Here is a 19,103-nt window from a genome sequence, read left to right on the forward strand (position 1 = left end):
CCGGTAGGTAAGAGAGCGGGCGCGCGGCGGGCTGGCGCGGGAGAAGGTGACTTCTCCACAGGGAATGGAGCTGGCGCAGATGTCTAGTGCCCTAGCTAGGGACTGAGGGGCCGGGGCTCCCCAGCAGCGTACATGTTGCCACTTAGCTCTGCTGCATTTTGTGCCTGGAGAGCCCAAGTAACCTGTTGCAAGTAGGAAGAGTGCGAGGAGGACAGCTGGGACAGGGCTGCAGATGGGGGGAGGAGGAGGAGAGGGGGAATCCGCTGGGGAGACGCTTTGTGTGGGAAAGTTGCTGTGAGAGTCCCAGGTGATGCTGACAAGTGAGATCCCCTTGTAAGCACAGTCGTGGTCTCAGTGGCCAGAGTGGCTCCAAGTATTTCTCCAGCCCTCCATCTCAGGAGGCCAGGAACGGCTGACTCTAGTTTGTATCGGGCGAGGTGCTTCAGAGACTTTTCAAATCAGCTCGCTAGCAAGAGCAGGCGCCGTTGTCTGTTTACCTCTCCCTGGTCTTCCTTGCCGGCTGCAGGGGCTCCCTGAGCCTCGGCTCCGCAGCTCTAGCAGTAAAGGGTAACCCCAACCTCACCCCGGAAGTGCGAGTCATCTCCTGCCCTCTGTCTGCCAGCGGCTTCTTCTAGGGGCTTCTAGCGTCAGCGGCCCGTTGCAGAGAAGCCCTTGCCCTGCACGGCAGGGAGATCAGCCCGGGTGTGTTAGCGCTGTCCTGCCAAGGGATGCAGCAGACTGCCCGCACAGGGGTCTGCATTCAGCCGAGTCTGGCTGCTGCTCGGAGCCTTTTCACATCTGTCACCCAGGCGCAGCCTGTGCGTAGCGTTAGGTGGTTTTCACAACCGCCTCGGGCCAGAGTCATTCCTCCCAGTGGGGTGATCCCCGCGAGGGGTGAGCATTTGGCCGTGTTGTTTCTTCTTGTGCACAGTCACTCAGATTTTAAAGCATCACTGTTGTTGTTCTTTAATCCTTTCATGGTGGGGGGTGCCTGGGGCCCTAGGGAGTTTGTTACATAAAACACCTTGCCCCAGAATGTCTCACACCCTGCCGGGCCTGCAGACTGGTTCTGGTGCTGTGCTCAGCATTGGCGGGTAGGGCGGGCAGTCATCGCATTTATTAAGCAGCACGCCCTGCGTGAGGCGCCAGCGTACAGGCAGTGGAGAGTCAGGCGCTGGGGCTGGTCTCCCGCTTTGCGTGTGTGCACAGTGCATGCTCTGTGTAATAGCTCTGCCAGACACCATGTCTGTCTCTCTCTCGCTCCAGCCCCCAGCACTGCCCTGTGCGCCGGCCAGTCTCAACTGATGTCTCTATTTCATGGCTCTTGCTGGCGTGTCTGTGTATTTGTAGAGCCGGGCTGCAGGGGTGGGGTGAGTCGGGCAGAGGGGGGAGTCCCTGCTTTGGGCCATAAGTGGCAGTGCTGAGGGAAGCCCGGGGGACGCTGCTCCCACCAGAGAGTGCGCCCCAAGGAGCATGCAGACAGTTCTCTGGCCCCTGGCTCTGGGGCCCTGGCGATTCCTGCAGCCCTCACTGCTCTCACTCGGCACTGGAGGCTGGCGCTGGCCTGTGCCAGGAGAGGGCCTGCGCAGGCAGCATGGAGCCGATGGGTCCTTGGGCGCGAGGCCCCAGGGCTGTGCAGGGAGCAGGCGTGGGGCCGGGGGCTGGGCTGGGGCGGGGTGTGCAGCAGAGGGGAACCCCGCAGAGTATGCAGGGGGACGGGGCCAACTCCTGTCACTCAGCTGCGCCTGCTGCACTTCCCCCCCCTCGCCAGACGCTCCTGGGATGCTGCGGAGCGGGGGCTGGCTCTGCTCTGCACGGGGCCCGATCTAGGCATGCTGAGGAGGTGGCCTGCACACATTGTCTGCCTGCCTCGTGCTGCTTTGGCCTACGTGCCCGTTCTCCAGCGTTATGGTGGCCCCTCGCGGCTGTCTCTCCATGCCCCAGTTCAAACCCCAGTCGCCCCCCTGCAGGCCTGGCCCATTGTAGCTGTTTCGAGGGCTCGCGGCTGTTGGGGAATCACACAGTGTCCCTAGCTCAGAGTGATCCTGGCCACGGGAAGGGTCTGCGGTGAGCCCATGCAAACATGGGCAGAGGGCAGGCTCATGGCTGCTTGAACTGCCTCTGCCCCCGGTCCCTGCGTGGGGCAGGCCAGGCCTCGGCTGTGTCCCAGAGCACACTGGGGGCCCGTGGTGCTCACTCTAGAACGTCTGGCCGCACAACTGCCCCGCCTGGCAAAGGAGCCTGTTTGCGTTCTGACCTAGAACCAGCAGCCACCATGTCTCTGGAGCCCCAATGGCGAGGAGAACCTTTCCCGACTGCTGCTGTTTGTGGCAGGCCCAGCGCCTCTCCAACGGCCTCAGCCCGCCTGCCGCCCGTGGTGCATTGGAGGCCTGTGCTAAGCACACCTGTGGGCAGCCACCTGGAATAGTGGGCTCCGATCGAGCCCCTCTTCTGCCTGAGGATGGAGCAGAAGATGAATGGGCCCAGGGCGGGCAGTAAACATGCTGGGTGAGGAGGGGCTGGCGGAAGAAACGCTGCCGTTTGGATGGTACATGAATGGAGGCCAGGGAAACTCTTGTGGTACCAGAACAAGGAAGAGCCGGTGAAGAGAACAGTGAGGCAAGGGCGTATGCAGTCACATAGTGCTTGACACGAGGGGCCACGGAAGCCAAGAGCTCGGAGAGGTTAGCAATTGGTTAGGCCTTCCACCGGGGATGAGAAAATGCAGTTCCATGAGAGAGGATCAAACACTCATAGGGGATGTTAACGTTCCTGATCAGAGGCATAAACCAGCCACCAGCTGCGGGGGGAAGGGATGGTGCAGGGAGGGACTGGGCATCCCACTTGGCCCCCTGAGGCTCTTGCTTCCATGCTGCATGTGGAACACACAGCCCCTCTCATGTGCACACAGTGTTGCTCCCTGCGGACTTGGGGAGTTGTGGTTCTATTCTGCACTGCGCAGGGTGACTTTACATCCCATTGTGACATAGTGGGGGGTACCTTGCTGGTTGCTATGCTGGGCAGTGGGCTGTGGGTGACCTCCACTGGCTGCTGGCTGCAGCACGGCCCAGCAGGGCAGGGGATGAGTCATTATGCAAGGGGCTGCGAACCTGTCTGACCAGATATCTCCCAGGGAGCAATGGGAAGAAGGGGAGTGGAGCCCTGGCTGGGGGCAGGGCTGGAAGTGAGGGAGTTAGGTTTCTGGCTGGTATCATGGAGGAAGCAGCCTAGGCAACGGGCTGGGATTTAGGGGCCCAGGTTCTCCCATCTCAAGGGGGCTGAGGCATCCTAGGCCTGCCCTGGAACCAGATTCCATCTGTGCTGTGCTGTATCCTGGAGAAGCAATAAACTCCCTCTGTTCTACTGGCTGGGGGAGTCTGTCCGTGCCACTACGGGGGTGCAGGAGACGGGAAAACCCCAACGCGCTGTCACACCCGCGGAGAAACAATCCTGTGCGAAGAGTCAGTCCCAGGCCCTGCGCAAAGCCTGCAGATTGCACGGGAAAGACGACCAGGCCTCGAGTACAGTTGTACCGGCTGGTGCGGTAACGGGGCAGCAGTTGCAGGACTTTTCTTCCGGGTTCCCTTTCTCGCACCGCGTTGGTGGAGCCCTTCCCTAGCAGAGTTGGAGCGTTTGGGTCCGTCTGTTGTAAATCAAGTGGTGTCTCTTCGTCTGTCAGCCTGTGGGCTGGGGAGCACCCTTCACTGACTGTCCCACTGTAAGCACCCAGGGGTCTGTCTCAGCTCCCTCTCCCATGCAAAGGGCAGAGGCAAACGCAGCTGCAGCCGGCTCCGGCCCTCCGCAGTGTATTTACTCCGCAGAGCTCGCTGCGGGCGGCTGCTGCCTAATGCTGCAAACAGATAATTAAGTCAGCTTGAAAACCCAGGGATCTGAATGGTGAGGGAGAGCAGCCCTGCGCTTCGCCGCCTCCGAGTCCCCCTGCAGCAACCTGTCCCGTGGAGCCGGAGCTGCCGTGCTGTTGCTGTCACATAGCTCGTCCCGGTTCACCCAGGGGCAGCTGCCTTCAGTGCTGCCTGAGGCGAACTCTGACAACTCAGATCATCCATAGCACGGCCCAGCAATGGGCCGGTAGTGCTGGCGAGCCGGTCCCTCTCCCGCTGAGGCTGCACGGGCGCACCGTGAGCCCTGGGAAGAGACTCCGGAGAAGCAGAGGCTTTCTGCTGTGGCCTGGTGCGGCAGTCGGCTTGATGCCCACTGTGCTGGTGCTGGGCGGAGGTGAGAGAGCCGAGAGATCCCGGGCGCTGGAGAGTGCTTGGGCGGAGAGTCGGGCCCTCCCAGGAGACGGGAAGTGACAGTGTTTAACCCAACCAGGTGCAAGCGTGTGTGGCAGCGCCGCCATCTGGCTGATGCGTGGGGCCGGGCTCCCGTTCCTACCCCACCGCCCCGCCCCACCGTGACACAGGCTGCCCGGCTGGAGGAAGGGAGGGCCCAGGCTCACTTAGCTCAGGCCCGCGCGCCGTACGCTGTAAGTTACAAAGCTCCATGCTGCTTAGGGCCAGCATCTGGGAGTGACATGCACGCTGACCAGCCAGCACTCACCACCGCCCGGCTCTGCCTGGCCTTTATGTGCCCTCCCCTGGGCTGGCCTCCCCGCTGTGCCCCCGCTTTGCTGCCATCTGCCCCGGCAGCGACACCGCTCCGCTGGCCTCTAGCTGGGCACGCAACCGGCCTTGGCCCTGGGTACTGGTGCTGGAGGGCTCTGGGTCTCCTGGGAGGGGGCAGGCATGGGGTGTGGGCAGTTTGCGCTACTGTGGGGCTGTTGTGCAGCCTGGCCCACGACGTGCTTGGGGTGTGTTTGCTTGTGTCAGGAGCGGGCAGTGCTGGGTGCTCCGGGTGAAATTAAACCAACCCCCCCTCTGTGCCTGACCCCCTCTGCTTGTCACGGGCCTTTCCACCAGAGCTGGGAAATACCTGCCTGTGCCAAGCCAGGGCCGCCCCCACCAGCTGGGGTTGCTCAGTTCCCTGCATCCCTGCCAGTAGCGGCAGCCGTGCAGCTGGGCTCTGATGCATTTGCTGTGGCAGTGCCTGCCAGGCTGAGGCCGGGGCTTGGCTAGAGCGCGGCTGCGGGCGGTGGCCTGTGCCTGCCCCAGGCAGGGAAGGGGTGAGCCCCCTGGGCGCTGGGGGCAGAAAGGGCCCCACGTCAGGGCTCCGGAGCTGGGAGTGGCCATTGATCCTGGGATCGTTACAGCCCTTCTTTGCAGCCTAGACACATCCTGGTGCTGTCGCTGTCACACGAGCCCAGGGCGGGTCTGACCCGGTGCAGTGCACCAGCCCGGCTGCTCTCAGGAGCTGCCCACGCCCCGCAGGCTCTGCCCGCGGCTGTACGTCCGGCTGTTGTGTCTGCCTGTCCCGCTGGCTCTGTGGACAGTGCCGCCTGGCCGCCAGGCCCATCTCCTGGGCAGCACCTTCGCCTCAGACCTCTGTAGGTCCTCCCCTCCATGCTGTGGCTGCACCCTGCCAACCCTTCCTGCATCGGCATGGCCCTTCCTCCCCCTCCCAGCCCGAACTCCCACCACCCACCTGCAGTACCGCCACGCCCTCTCTTCCCTGCCTAGCCAGTGCCCTGACACCGGCTGCAGGCCCCGGCCTGGCAGGGAGCCTAGCCCCATCCCACCCTTCTGTCCAAAGACTCCCGTGGTGAGGGGCCCCCACGCTGAGGTCGGGCTCCCAGAAACACCTGCAAAGTGAAGGGATCCTCCATTCAGACTCTCTCCAGTGCCTGTCAGGCTGGCTCAATCCCCTGTGCTCCCCTGTCCCTCGGGGGGCTTGTTGGCACGCAGACTAAGCTCCGTGGGGCTGGGACTGTCCTTGGGGCAGTGTCTGTGCGACGTTGAGCACAACGGAGCTCTGCTGCGGGGCTGGGCTCCAGGACACCCCAGTAACACAAATGAGAACAACGGCTTCTCCGCTGGCATTTCTCCCGGGGCCGGGCTCCCCGGAGAAATGATACAGTGTGGGACGCGGTGTAAACCAAGGAGCTGCTCTTTAGCCTCAGTTAGCCCGTCTGTTAACCCGTCCCTGCCCGTGAGGAAGCACTGCAGCGGAGGAGCCGAATGATTGCACAGTGCTGTTGAGATCCTTCCTAGGAAGTCATCAGCACAGGCGCTGGGTGCTAGTGCCTGGCCAGCACCCGCGCAACCGGCCGCATAACTCCCTTCTTCCATGTGCCCACTCACGCTGGCTCACTGCCGTGAAAATGCCCCCCCCCCCCCACCCCTGTGGTACCAGCACGGAGAGAGGAAGGGTTTTGTGGAAGAGTTCTTGCACAAAAAGTCTTCCGCCAAAGCGCGGCCATGCTGCCATGTGCTTTTGCGCAAGGGCATCCATGGCAGTGTGGATGCTCTTGCCCAAGAAAGCTCTGACGGCCATTTTAGCCATAGAGGCTTCTTGCGCAAGAAATTCATGTTGTCTGTCTACGCTGCCCTCTTGCACAAGAGGGTTTCTTCCTGAGTGGGGAGAGGAATGACTCTTCTGGAAGAAGCCCTGTTTTCCAACGCTAGACTGTAAATTTACTTGCGCAAGAACAAGCGTGCAGTGTAGACAGCAGGCAAGTTTTTGCGCAAGAACAGCTGTACTTGTGCAAGAAGCTGCCAGTGTAGACCTAGCCAAGGAGAACAGAAGGCCCTCGCGCCAAACGGATTTTGAATTAGGACAGTCACACAAGGGCATGCCTTGTCCAGTGAGTTCAGCCCTCCAAAGCTCCTGTAAATCCTCCTTCCTCATTTACACTTCCACCTCCAGGTGCCAGGCAGATGAGGACTAGCACGCAGGGCAAAGAGTGGACAGCGGAGATGCCTATTTTAGAAACACATTGTGCAACGCAACTGTAAAATGTATGTTGCCTTCCCCTTTATTAGCTGGTCCACAGATAGGATCCGCACCTACTACTGCTGCTGAGGGAGTTTTTGCTTTAGTTCAAAGGATAGAGGGCTCTCTTATGGTGTGGCAGGTCCCAGGTTCAAACACGGAGGCTACGCCTACATTGGCAAGATTTTGTGCAAATACTCTTTAACGCAAGAGTTTTTGCGTTAGAGTATTTGCGCAAGAGAGCGTCTACACTGGCATGTGCTTTTGTGCAAAAGCATCCGTGCCAGTGTAGACGCTCTCTTGTGCAAGAAAGCTCTGATGGCCATTTTAGCCATCGGGCTTTCTTGCACAAGAAATTCATGTTGCCTGTCTACACTGGCCTCATGCGCAAGGACACTTGCGCAAAAGGGCTTATTCCTGAGCGGGAGCATCATAGTTCTTGTGCAAGAAGCCCTGATTTCATACATTAGAATGTCAGTGTTCTTGCGCAAGAACTCCCCGCCAGTGTAGACAGGCAGCACGTTTTTGCGCAAAAGGAGGTGCTTTTGTGCAAAATCTTGCCACTGTAGACACAGCCAGGGTTTGCTATGTTTGCAGGTTACTTGTTCAATCAAACAATATTAAAAGACTATTGAACCCACGAAACCAGAGACATGCAGATAGTCAATGCTAGTTGCGCGTGAAGGTTTCTATTTGTGTGTGTTGCTGTAGCTGTGTCACTTGTGTGCACATGTAAATCACATACCCCACAGAGCCTTGTGGTGTGCGTGTGTCGGGGGCTATCTGTCGACAGCTGTGGGTTTTGGTCTGGCTGACTGCGCTGGCTGAATCACTCCTCAAGCTGTACAGCGAGCCTGATCGGATTGGGAGACTTTTTTATGAACCTCGGAGCCTATTCCAGTGCAGCTGCAGCCGTCTCATACATAGTCAGGAACCAGAGTCTACAACTCCATAGAAACAGCCAGCCGGCTCTCTGCCAGTGTGTGTTGTGTGTGTGGAGTGGGCAGCAGAAGGTGGCTAGCAATTGGACTCACAAACAGGAGCCTGCTCGGTAAGTCCACACTTCCAAAGTTGCTTTCTTCATTTTGGTTGCTTTCTACTTGTAACGCTAACCTCCCCTGCATTGGCACAGTTTGCCTGCGCAGCCTGCTTGGGAAATATTTTCCTTTGCTTTCAGATATTTTGCCTAGATTGTGTAGAGACCAGGCATGTGCTTTTACCTGCCTCTCAGCACGGCGATCCCTTGCTCGCATTTCCCCGTTGCTGGGCAGACAGGTGCTGGGAAGCGAGGATTTTCTCTCTGCAGATGTTGGGTTGTGCTTTTGCTTGCTAAGCCAGCCTGAGTGTAGCTGTGCACCCGTAAACGCGCAGTCCAGGGTGGGCGCATGGCTCAGTGAGAGAGACCACCGCCAGCAAAAGCAGCTGTGGGTCCCATTGTCTGGCAGTTCTTCCCTTCACTTCGGAGCTTAACTCCTGCTTGCGCTTTAAAATCCCGGCTCCTTTTCTCTCTGCTCACGGTTAGGTGCAATTTCCTCCGCTCCCTGCAACCCCCTTGTTTTCGTCTTACATTTGCCGGCAGCTTCCCTTGTCCGGTGTGAGATCTTCCCGTCCCTCCTCGTCAGAGGCAGTGATTGGCGCTGTCGCTGCCTGGGAATTATGTGAACACAAAACTTATCTGCTATGGGCATCAGCATTTCACTGTGATGGACTCGCAAACAGTCGCTAATGAAGAGCAGCATCAGGGGAGGCAGGGATCCTCTCTTCTCTGCACCATGCAGTGCCGTTAATTAGACGTGCACATTGCAAAATGGCATCCTGGCGGGGCCGGGGGCGGGGGCGGCTGTGAATGGGCTTGTGGAGGGAATGCAAAGCGGAAGCCAGTCTCTGGGGAGTGCTAAGCAGTTGGAAGCTGGGGATGCTAATTAGGGCCACCTTGACATTGAGTTGGGTTTGTTATGCTACAATGTGCATGTGTTTGGCAACATGTGAGGAAACTGTGCAGCAAAGCCTGCAGGCATGCTGCCAGGAGCTCAGCTCTGTGCATACCCACCAGCGCAGCGCTCACACACAACGGCCAGGGGCTCTGGTCCCGTCTGAGCCCCGAAACTCCACATTCCGGGCGCCTCTTGTACTGCAAAGCACTGCGTTGGGGTTCCACCCCTGGTTGCAGCCGAGGCAGGGAAATGCCTTTGCTACTGCAACACGGCCTTAGGGCCCACCTGCGGCCCCCGCGCCCGCACACTTCTGGGGCTGTAGCTTGCCTGGCGGCCGGAGAGGGGCATTTGCCCCAGAACCACCTGCTTGCGGGGAGCCTGGTCTCTGCTAAGCGCTTGATTTCGGTGGGACTTTCTGGTGCATGGCCCAAAGCGACAGAGCTAGTGAGGAGAGGGGAAAGGACGCCGGGCCCCTGCCCGTGCAGCGCGGGATCAGACAGACGGGCTGCTGGGGAGCACGCCCAAGGGGTTGAAGAGCTAATAGAAGCCACAGCACAGCTAGCGGGAGCCAGGCGGGCGGAGGAGCCGGGAGCTGTTCCTGCCCTCAGCTGAGCAGGACGCTCCAGTGTCTGCCAGGGAGAGCGAGTTCCCGTCCGGCGCAGCCCCTGGGGGTGTGCTGTGCAGCCTGGCCATCACGCGTCTGCCAGGGGTCTCACCACAGCCAGCCAATGCCAGCGGGAGTCAGGCCTGACCATCTGCTTCCGTGGCGACTTAACCCCCTGGAGCCAAACTGCCCCTCCGGGCCCCCCGAGAGCAGGGACAGCCACGTGGCCTTTGGCGCTGGCCCAGAGAGGAGGCGCCAGAGGGGAATTCCTGCCAGGCGGCTTTGTGCCAAGCCGTGGGACCCTCCCCCCCTCCCAGGAAGTCTGAGCCATGGTCCAGTAGCTCCCCCGGGCAGGCTGCTTTTCCTCCGCCTAGAGTGCCCCTGGACTCCCTCAACCCCTCCCGTGTCCCGGGCACCGCGCTCACGCACGTCACCATAGTCCAAGCTGACGGGAAACGGGGGCCCCCGCACCTGCCCTGAGTCCGCCTGCAGCCCGGCCTGGTCCTGAACACTGCTGCAGGGAAGCTCCGTGCCCACGGCAGCTCCAGGGGTGCCTGGGCCAACTGGCGTCGGGGTCCCCTGTCCTGCCTATGAGGAATAGGAGCCTCTGCTGCGCCATGGCACATGCACTTAAAGGGAGTTAAAGGCAGAACTGTGGGGGGGTCCTGGGACGACCCCTCCAGCCTGCCAGGCCCACGAGACGTTGCCCCCCTGGGACTCAGCGCGGGCAGAAAGTGGGTTGCTGCCCTGTTCCTCCAGACGAGCCGGAGCCATGTAGTCTAAACATACCTCTAGATTCCAGCCCCCTCCTTAGTCTGTCTCCTTCATGGTTCCAGCCCAAGACTGCCCCCTCCTCCGCACACTTACTTCCTTAGTTCCCTCGCTGCCCTCAACCGGTCTGACCAGTTGTGACCTAGGCAGCCGACCCACTGGGCAGTGCTCACAGGGGGTATGTCTACACTACCCTCCTATTTCGAAATAGGAGGGTAATGTAGGCATACCGCAATTGCAAATGAAGCCCGGGATTTGAATTTCCCGGGCTTCATTTGCATAAGCCGGGTGCCGCCATTTTTAAATCCCGGCTGGTTCGAACCCCGTGCAGCGCGGCTACACGCGGCACGAACTAGGTAGTTCGAACTAGGCTTCCTAGTCCGAACTACCGTTACTGCTTGTGGAATGAGGAGGCCCAGCTCACAGCGACACACTCCTACTAGCTCTCACCCAAGCTAGGGAACTGGCCAAAGAGGGGTAGCTGGGAGCAGAGCATTGCCGACTGCCTCAAGCACCCCTCCCCCAGCCCAGGTGCAGCCTGGGAAGCCGCGCAGCGTGGAGAGAGGCGCCGGTGCTGTGTGCGCAGAGCAGCCCTGGGTTTTCCAGGCATTTCCTGGCGCACTGGAAACACCGTTTTCCTGTCCTGAGTGAAGGAGGGGCTGGGCTTGAGTTGACCGAGTTGACGTGTTGCATTCAGATCTGCAGTGGGGCTTGGAGTGGATCCACTACAGCTCTGCCACCTGTTTTTCCCTTCTGCTCAGGTGTAGGCACTTCCCCGTCTTTGCTGTTTATTGGCCCATGGCCCGTTCTGAAATTTCTCCCTAGCTTCCTAGGTAAACAGCTCTGTGGTTTGCAAGCAAAGCAGCAGCTTCTGTTTCAGCTGCTAGATCTCCAGCATAGCTCCATTTACCTGCCTCGTGTTGCTTTTATCAGCCTCCTTTGCCTTTCCAGTGCTTTGGTCTAGGTCTTCTGGAGTTTTCTGTTCAGTACTTTCCTCTGCCGCGTGGCTTGGCTTGTCCACTCCTTGCGGTGTCTGTGTTAACAGCCAGGGGTGAGGACTACAACTTGAATCACACTGTCTCTGAGCGCTGCCCGTTCTTCCCCTCTCTCCCTCTGCCTCTGGTAGGGTCTCGGACCTGCCCCGTAGTGCCCGGGGGTTTCTCACGGCACTCCGCTGTTTGCACTTTACTCTGCATGTCTTTACACTCTCTTGGACGCTGCTCTCCAGTTTCTGTTCAGTTCGGCAGTGCGCAGAGAGTGGCCGCTGCAGAATACCTGCTGCGTGATCAGCCCTTGCGTCTGGGATGGGCCTGGCTCTCAAGCTAATGCAGAGGTGCTCAAGCTGCTGGTTCATTTTGCCATCTGGGGAAGCCCCAGTTTGTGTGGGACCAGGTGGCTCGAGGAAGGTGGTCAGAACCCAGTGCCACCCAGTACGTCTCTCCTCGTCTTCCCCATTGCTGTTTCCGTGTCTTGGTTGTCGCAGCCTGTGTTAGCATTATTATTGCCACCCCCGCGCTGATGCGGCTAGGTCCCAAGCCTGCAATCCAGGGCATTGGGGAGAGCAGGCTGAGAAGTGCTGCAAGCAAGAGAAGAAACACCTCATCTCCTCAGGTCACAGTGAGAAGAAACCCTCAGCAGTAATCATCCTGATGGAAAGACTCATCCGTTAGGAACCTAGTACCCCCCGGCACCCAATCTGCCTGACTCCAAACGAAGTCAGTCCTACAGCGCTATGTCTCTGAGGAACAGAGCAAAGGGGAAAGAGACGAGTTTCTTCTGTTGCACCCCATGTTGCACCCCAAGCGTGGCTGACAATGTCTAAACCATTCCCTTGTCTGCTAATAACTTTTTGTGGGTTGTGACTGTGCTTCTGGGCCATGCGGTGTGACATCTGTTTGCTGAATGAAACCTCTGAAGCAAACTAGTTACAGATAATGAACTTGCGATGGAATTCATCACAATTCAAGTTAGAGTCAATTCATAATTCATGAAATGGAATAAAGCAGAGTCCAGACTCGCGGAGAATGTATCCCACCGAGTAACAGATCTAGAACTCCTAACACTTGCCTCAAAGTTGTTAAGATTTCGATTTCTACTAGCTGCAGAAGTCCTGTACAGGGAGTCAAAGCCACATCCTGAGCACAGTGACATCCAGGGCCCGGAGTCTGTAATAACACCCCAGGAAAGAATTCCCGCAAATGGAAAACACTTCAGCTGCCTGTGGAACAAGCGAGGTTTGGGCAGAGAATGTCAGGTTGCCTCGTGCGCGCCGGGCAGCGGGCGGCGATTGGTTAGATCCAGCCGCTAGCTCCCTCCAAGCTCTCTGTCAAAGCAGAGTGTCTCCACACTTAGTTTGCAATAATTAGGAGGTTTTGAAGTTAGAATCTTATATAATTACTCTCAAAATATCCTCTGATTCATCCCGGCCTTTGAAGTCTGCACTTTGCATTCCAATAAGCTCTCTCGTCCACGGAGCGTCTTGGAGTGGGAAATTAAACTCTTCCAAAGTCGTTTCTGTGGAATTGAAACTTGGGTGCAGCTGCCTCCAGGGCCTGGCATCTCCACAGTGGTGGGGGACACTCCAAGGTGGCTCTCTGTGCCCATGGCCTTCCACTGTGGCCTTCCACGCCTGGAGCCGCTGGCCACGGTACCAGCTGCCCCAGAGCCTCTGGCTTCCAAGTGAGACTGGAGCTGGGAGTTAGAACAGCTCCAGGGAGCCAGGCTTTTAGGAAGCTGGGGTGGGGCCCATGCACGGTGGCTCCAGGCTCAAGGCGGTTCCTTGCCATAGGGATCTTCGCTCTGTAATGCTTGGTCCCTGGAGCCTCCCCTAGCAGGGTAGCAGGGAAGTTTTCCTTGCGGAGATCTGTGCCCCACCCTTTGTGGTAGGGGGAACCAGCCCTTGGAAGACACGCTCACAGCTACATCCTGCAAGAGAGCTCCCTAGACAGCCATCCACACCCAGTTCTGCTCTCCAGGGAGCTGCTCTGCATTGGCCCCACGTGTCACCGAGCGCTCACGTTCTACAACCTCTGGAACCAAGGCTGCCCTTCAAGCCAGGACCAGTTGAAAACGTGCCCTGCTCCTTTGCGAGCAGGCACCGGGCAGCTGGCAGCCCCCGGCGCCCTGGGCTGCTGATCCCCGCACCGTTTTGTCTCTCTCTGGCTGCTGCCCAGCACAGCCCTGCCCTGGCCAGACACACGCCAGGGAAAGAAAAGAATTGTGGGTTTTTTGCCAGGTCACAACGGCAAAGAACTCGGTACCCAGCTGCCTGCTCCCACAGTTTGCCCCATGGTCCGTTCTGGGAATGGAAACACTTGCTCCTGCCAAGGCTCTCGGGTGGCTGGCGGTGAGGTGCCTGCAGTGATAAGCTGGGGGAGTGCAGCTGTTCTGAAACCCAAGGGCTCCCAGCTCCGTATCTTTGCTGGCTGAGTGGCAGCTCCGTGCCGAGGGAGGACGCTTCGCATTCATCATTGCAGCACAAGATGAGACCGTCTGACAGAGGCTAAGCCGCTGTCCGTTCCCTGCTTGTTTTCCAACCCGTTTCATTGCGTTCTCAGTAGAGCTCTCACCCCATTGCTTGTGAGCCTGGCCTGTGCCCGAGGGGGGCTTCTTTCTCTGGGGTGCCGGTTTGGGGCTGAACCACGTTCACATCAGGCGTCCAGCCCCTTCCAGAGCCTGTGAAGAGCAACTCAGCTGTGGTCAGATGTGGGAGCGGCGGATGCGAATGGCCTCTCTCGTCCAGGAACGTTTCATGAGACATTTCAGTGTGTCCTGGTAATGGGAAGTGATATTGAACACAGCGCACCACTCACGTGGAGACCAGTTGTCCAAGGACACAGTCACAAAACTACCAGCGGGCTGCCTGCTACCTGGCTCTCGTGCCGACCAACGCCTGCTGTCAGAGATGGGATGGGCAGTGCTTCCCGCCGTAGCAGGACTGTGCTGACCAGATCGTCTCTGAAACGCCCGGCTGGAAGGATCCTCACGTCTCAGTGCGTTAGCCCCCCACCCTCCTGAGCTTTCCGGTCCGCTGGGCTCCTGCTACACGAGGGCCGCTCCCTGTTCCCCAGGCACTGTTCCGGGGGCTGCTCTCCTGCCCCATAGCCCCTGCGCCCCTGGGTCTGTGTGCAGGACGCAGGGCAGAGCTGTCATGTCCAGGGCTGGTGCAGAGCAGAGCTCTCCTGCAAGGGGCAAGTGTTTCCCTTAACTCGCTGTCCGTGTGTGCCCCACAGCAACAGAGCACCTTTGCCTCTCCCTTCGCGTGCTCTCAGCCCCACAGCCTGACCCCAGCAGCGCTGGAGAGACCCAGAGAGGTGCTGAGTGACAGAGAGGCCTCTCTGGCCCCCACCCTCCTGCCCTGCCATGTCTGGGGCGGCCGGCTCGCTGCCTTAGAGCCCTGGCCCGCGTTGTGCGTGTTGCGGTGACTTGCACTGTCCAAGGTCACTCCCAGGGTGTGAGCAGACTAACGAGGTCACTTCTGTGCAGAGCCGGGAGCTAAAAGGCGCTGGCTTTGCTAACTACTTTATTGATCAGCCGCATTGACTTGGAAGCATCCAGATGCTTTGGAATCGCATCAGACAAAGGGCTCGGAGGTTAGGTCTTAAAGGAGCCCCTGAGACCCTCTCACTCTTCCTACCCCACCTCCTCCAACTAGCATGCTCCAGGTCCCCTGGGGTCTGCACTGGCTCCTCTTCCCAAGGACCCCGAGGCCACCTCTTTCCTGGCACAAGGAGCCCGTGGAGTCTGGGTCTCTCAGCAGGCGGCCACACCCCGGCAGAGCTCCCAGCCAGTCTGACGTGGGGGCGTGGCAGCCACAGCCGCTCCCCACCCAAAATCTTCTGGTTTCGCCCGAGGCCACTCGCTCGGCCCCCAGGCAAGAGGCGCTCCTGGAAGAGCTGCATGTTCTGCACACGGCCCGCGAAAGTCCAGCCAGCGCAGTGCACATCCCGCTCGGCACCCCAGGCTGCAGAGTTGTGGTCAGTGGCCGTCATCCCACACGTCCCTGGGCGGCTGGTGCATCCCACACCTCTGTGACTGTCCCACGGGGCCTGGACGGCCCAGAAACGCTGCTGTGTGCAGTGAGCTGCCGCCACGCTGTGTGTGTGTCTGCCTGTGGTGTGTGTGTGTGTCTGTATCTGCGTGTGTGTGTGTGTGTGTGTGTCTGCGTGTGGTGTGTGTGAACGTAAGAACATAAGAACGGCCGTACTGGGTCAGACCAAAGGTCCATCTAGCCCGTATCCTGTCTGCCGACAGTGGCCAGCACCAGGTGCCCCAGAGAGGGTGGACCGAAGACAATGATCTAGCGATTTGTCTCCTGCCATCCCTCTCCAGCCTCTGACAAACAGAGGCCAGGGACACCATTTTATCCCCTGGCTAATAGCCTTTTATGGACCTAACCTCCATGAAATTATCTAGCTTCTCTTTAAACTCTGTTATAGTCCTAGCCTTCACAGCCTCCTCTGGCAAGGAGTTCCACAGGTTGACTATGCACTGTGTGAAGAAGAACTTTCATTTATTAGTTTTAAACCTGCTACCCATTAATTTCATTTGGTGTCCTCTAGTTCTTCTATTATGGGAACTAATAAATAACTTTTCTTTATTCACCCTTTCCACACCACTCATGATTTTATAGACCTCTATCATATCCCCCCTCAGTCTCCTCTTTTCTAAACTGAAAAGTCCCAGTCGCTTTAGCCTCTCTTCATATGGGACCCGTTCCAAACCCCTAATCATTTTAGTTGCCCTTTTCTGAACCCTTACCAAGGCCAAAATATCTTTTTTGAGGTGAGGAGACCACATCTGTACACAGTATTCCAGATGTGGGCGTACCATAGTTTTATACAGGGGCAGTAAGATATTCTGGGTCTTATTTTCTATCCCTTTCTTAGTAATTCCTAGCATCCTATTTGCCTTTTTGACCGCTGCTGCACACTGTGTGGAAGTTTTCAGAGAACTGTCCATGATAACTCCAAGATCTCTTTCCTGATTTGTCGTAGCCAAATTAGCCCCCATCATACTGTACGTATAGTTGGGATTATTTTTCCCAATGTGCATTACTTTACACTTATCCACATGAAATTTCATTTGCCATTTTGTTGCCCAATCACTCAGTTTGGTGAGATCTTCTTGGAGTCCCTCACAGTCTGCTTCTGTCTTGACTATCCTAAACAGTTTGGTATCATCCGCAAACTTTACTACCTCACTGCTTACCTCTTTCTCCAGATCATTTATGAATAAGTTGAAAAGGATTGGTCCCAGAACTGACCCTTGGGGGACACCACTAGTTACCCCTCTCCATTCTGAAAATTTACCATTTACTCCTATCCTTTGTTTCCTGTCTTTTAACCAGTTCGCAATCCAAGAAAGGCCCTTCCCTCTTATCCCATGGCAATGTAATTTACACAAGAGCCTTTGGAGAGGGACCTTGTCAAAGGCTTTCTGAAAATCTAAGTATACTATATCTACTGGATCCCCCTTGTCTGCATGTTTGTTAAGCCCTTTAAAGAACTCTAACAGATTAATAAGACAGGATTTCCCTTTATAGAAACCATGTTGACTTTTGCCCAACAAATTATGGACAAAATAATTGTCTGTGTCTGTGTGTGTGTGTGTGTGTGTGTGTGTGTGGTTTGTGGGTGTCTGCATGTGTGTGTGTGTCTGCGTGTGTGTGTGTGTGTCTGCGTGTGACTGCATGTGTCTGCATGTGTGTGTGTGTGTCTGCATGTGCCGGTGAGATGGTCGGTAGAATTCTTCACCTCAGACCAAGAATCACCCGTGAATTTCCTTAGTGCCAGTGAAAGCTACTTCAGAGCAGGCCGAGTCGGCATGGCCATAGTCAGCCCCAGGCTGTCTTGCGCTGAATAGACTGTTGGAACCGGGGCTTTGTCGGGATCGTCGAGTCCTTTGCTGTTTGGACCCTGCGAGTTCTCCCGGCTGGGAACTCAGGCCTGGGGAGCGTCAAATCCCCGGGGATGTGAAAACCACATTTCAGTGCCCTCCTCTTCTCCTAAGATGGGTCCATCCAAGGAGGAACAAAATGGAGCATTTGACTGAGGAGCTGCTTTCAAGGGCCGCAGGGGGAGAGGCCGTGGCAGAGCCAGCAAAGGCCCGGCCTTTGCCTCTGCAAATGGCCCAGACTTACTCTTTGCACTGACAGTGCAATTCCCCACAGCTGCTTCCATGACAAAGCGTTTTCATTCCAGGCCGTTTTGACGCCTGAGCCTCCCACCAAACGTTCTCCCAGTGTGGTGGGGCCGAGGCCCTGGGGATGGCCTGCTCCCTGAGCCAAGGCGTCTGAGCCAGGTCCCTGCTCCCTCGGGGGGGTCCCCTGACATGGCGCTTACTGACCAGGGCATCGGCGGATCACATGCTCCATTTCCCAGGAAGCAGAGAATGCTCTGGGGTCCTCCGGGGCGCTGGACTTGCTGCTTTTCCATGGCCTTTTGGAGGCTGTCCCAGCCCTGGAGTGGCTCAGCTCTGTCTCTGCTAACCATAGGGATAACTGTAATAAGGATAAAGCTGCTTTCCGGGAATGCACCACCCGGGAGCTCCCTGCTGTGTGTTCATGTCTGTCGCTAGGCTTAAGGCTAGGGTTGGACACAGGCTGGAAGGAAGGCTGTGTCTAGACTACATGCCTCTGTCGTCAGAGCCATGTAGATTAGACACATAGGCAAAGGCAAATGAAGCCGCGATTTAAATGATCGCGGCTTCATTTACATTTACATGGCTGCCGCGCTGAGCCGTCAAACAGCTGATCAGCTGTTTGTCCGCTCAGCGCGCTAGTCTGGACGCTCCCCTGCCGACATCAAAGCCCTTTGTCGGAAGCCCGGGTAAACCTCATCCCACAAGGAATAACGGGGCTGCCGACAAAGGGCTTTGATGTCGGCAGGGGAGCGTCCAGACTAGCGCGCTGAGCGGACAAACAGCTGATCAGCTGTTTGTCGGCTCAGCGCGGCAGCCATGTAAATGTAAATGAAGCCGCGATCATTTAAATCGCGGCTTCATTTGCCTTTGCCAAAACAACAAATCTACATGGCTCCGTCGACGGAGCCCTGTAGTTTAGACGTACCCGAACTGTGTGTGGTGGGAACATTTCTTCATTTCACAAACCATTTGCAAAGGCAAGTACCAGAAAAGGAGCGACAGCAACACATTTCCCAACCCCCCAGCTCCGTATGTTTTCTTGCAGAGCTGTGTTTGACAGCGAGAACCCTGAGAAAAAGTCTGGAACTGAGCTAGAAATACAGTAAACGGGTGTCTCTGAACTCTGCCACGTTGGGAACTCGATTAGCCGGGTCTCTGGGAGGCTCCACGGTCTGGCTTTTGCCGTTCTGTTTGTTATTAGAGGAGACTAAATTCACTCCCTTGCCAGCCCATGCTGCAGCCTGTCTCCCGAGGCTCTTGCGTAAGAGAGACGGGTAGTCCTGGCCCTGCCGAAGAGAGCTGAGTGCAGGAGGAGGTGGGCGTTCAGTCGCCTCGCGGCCTGCTCCCTGACTCCTTTACGGTAACTAATCTGTGGGCAGCTGAGACATTTGCCCGGCTCTCCCGGACAGCCTGCTCGCCTGGCAGGTAATGCAATTGAGACAGCGTCCTCGATGGCACTGCAGGGACCATGCGTGGAACCTGGGCACCACAAAAAGCTGAATCTCGATGGAGCCAGCGTATCGATACCCGCACGTCACATTGTGTGGCTGATGCTTGTTTGCGAGCTGCTGTTTGCTTGTTTAAAACGATGTTAAAACCCCTGCAGAGCAGTTGCCCCCCCAAACGGCAAGCCAGCGAGGGCTGACGACGTGAACAGTCCCCTTCATTACACCAGCAGAGTGATTTTGAGGTTCAGGTGTTTAGTCGAGATGAATGTTTAAATCCCCTTCATGTTTGGCGGGTTTTTCCAGCCGTTAGCATCAAAGATCTCATTATGGCTAGATCTGAGGTAGAACCGCATCAAAGGGATGGGACCTCACGGA

The 19,103-nt window shown here is 57.4% G+C and overlaps 1 protein-coding gene across 4 annotated transcripts in view; it reads left to right on the forward strand.

Moving 5' to 3' along the window:
• The window catches only part of SYT6 (synaptotagmin 6), a 107,356-nt gene that overhangs the window by 54,030 nt on the left and 34,223 nt on the right, over window positions 1-19,103 (forward strand). The window contains exon 1 of one of the 4 annotated variants that reach the window (XM_089773722.1): window positions 2-7,879. The exons of the other annotated variants lie outside the window; for them this stretch is intronic. The gene's annotated coding sequence lies outside the window, so the exon portion shown is untranslated. Of the gene's footprint in view, window position 1; window positions 7,880-19,103 lie in introns of those variants that run through there. 4 annotated transcript variants of the gene reach the window in all.

This window comes from Pelodiscus sinensis, chromosome 27 (assembly GCF_052426305.1).
Source record: "Pelodiscus sinensis isolate ZL-2025 chromosome 27, ASM5242630v1, whole genome shotgun sequence".
Lineage (NCBI taxonomy): Eukaryota > Metazoa > Chordata > Testudines > Trionychidae > Pelodiscus > Pelodiscus sinensis.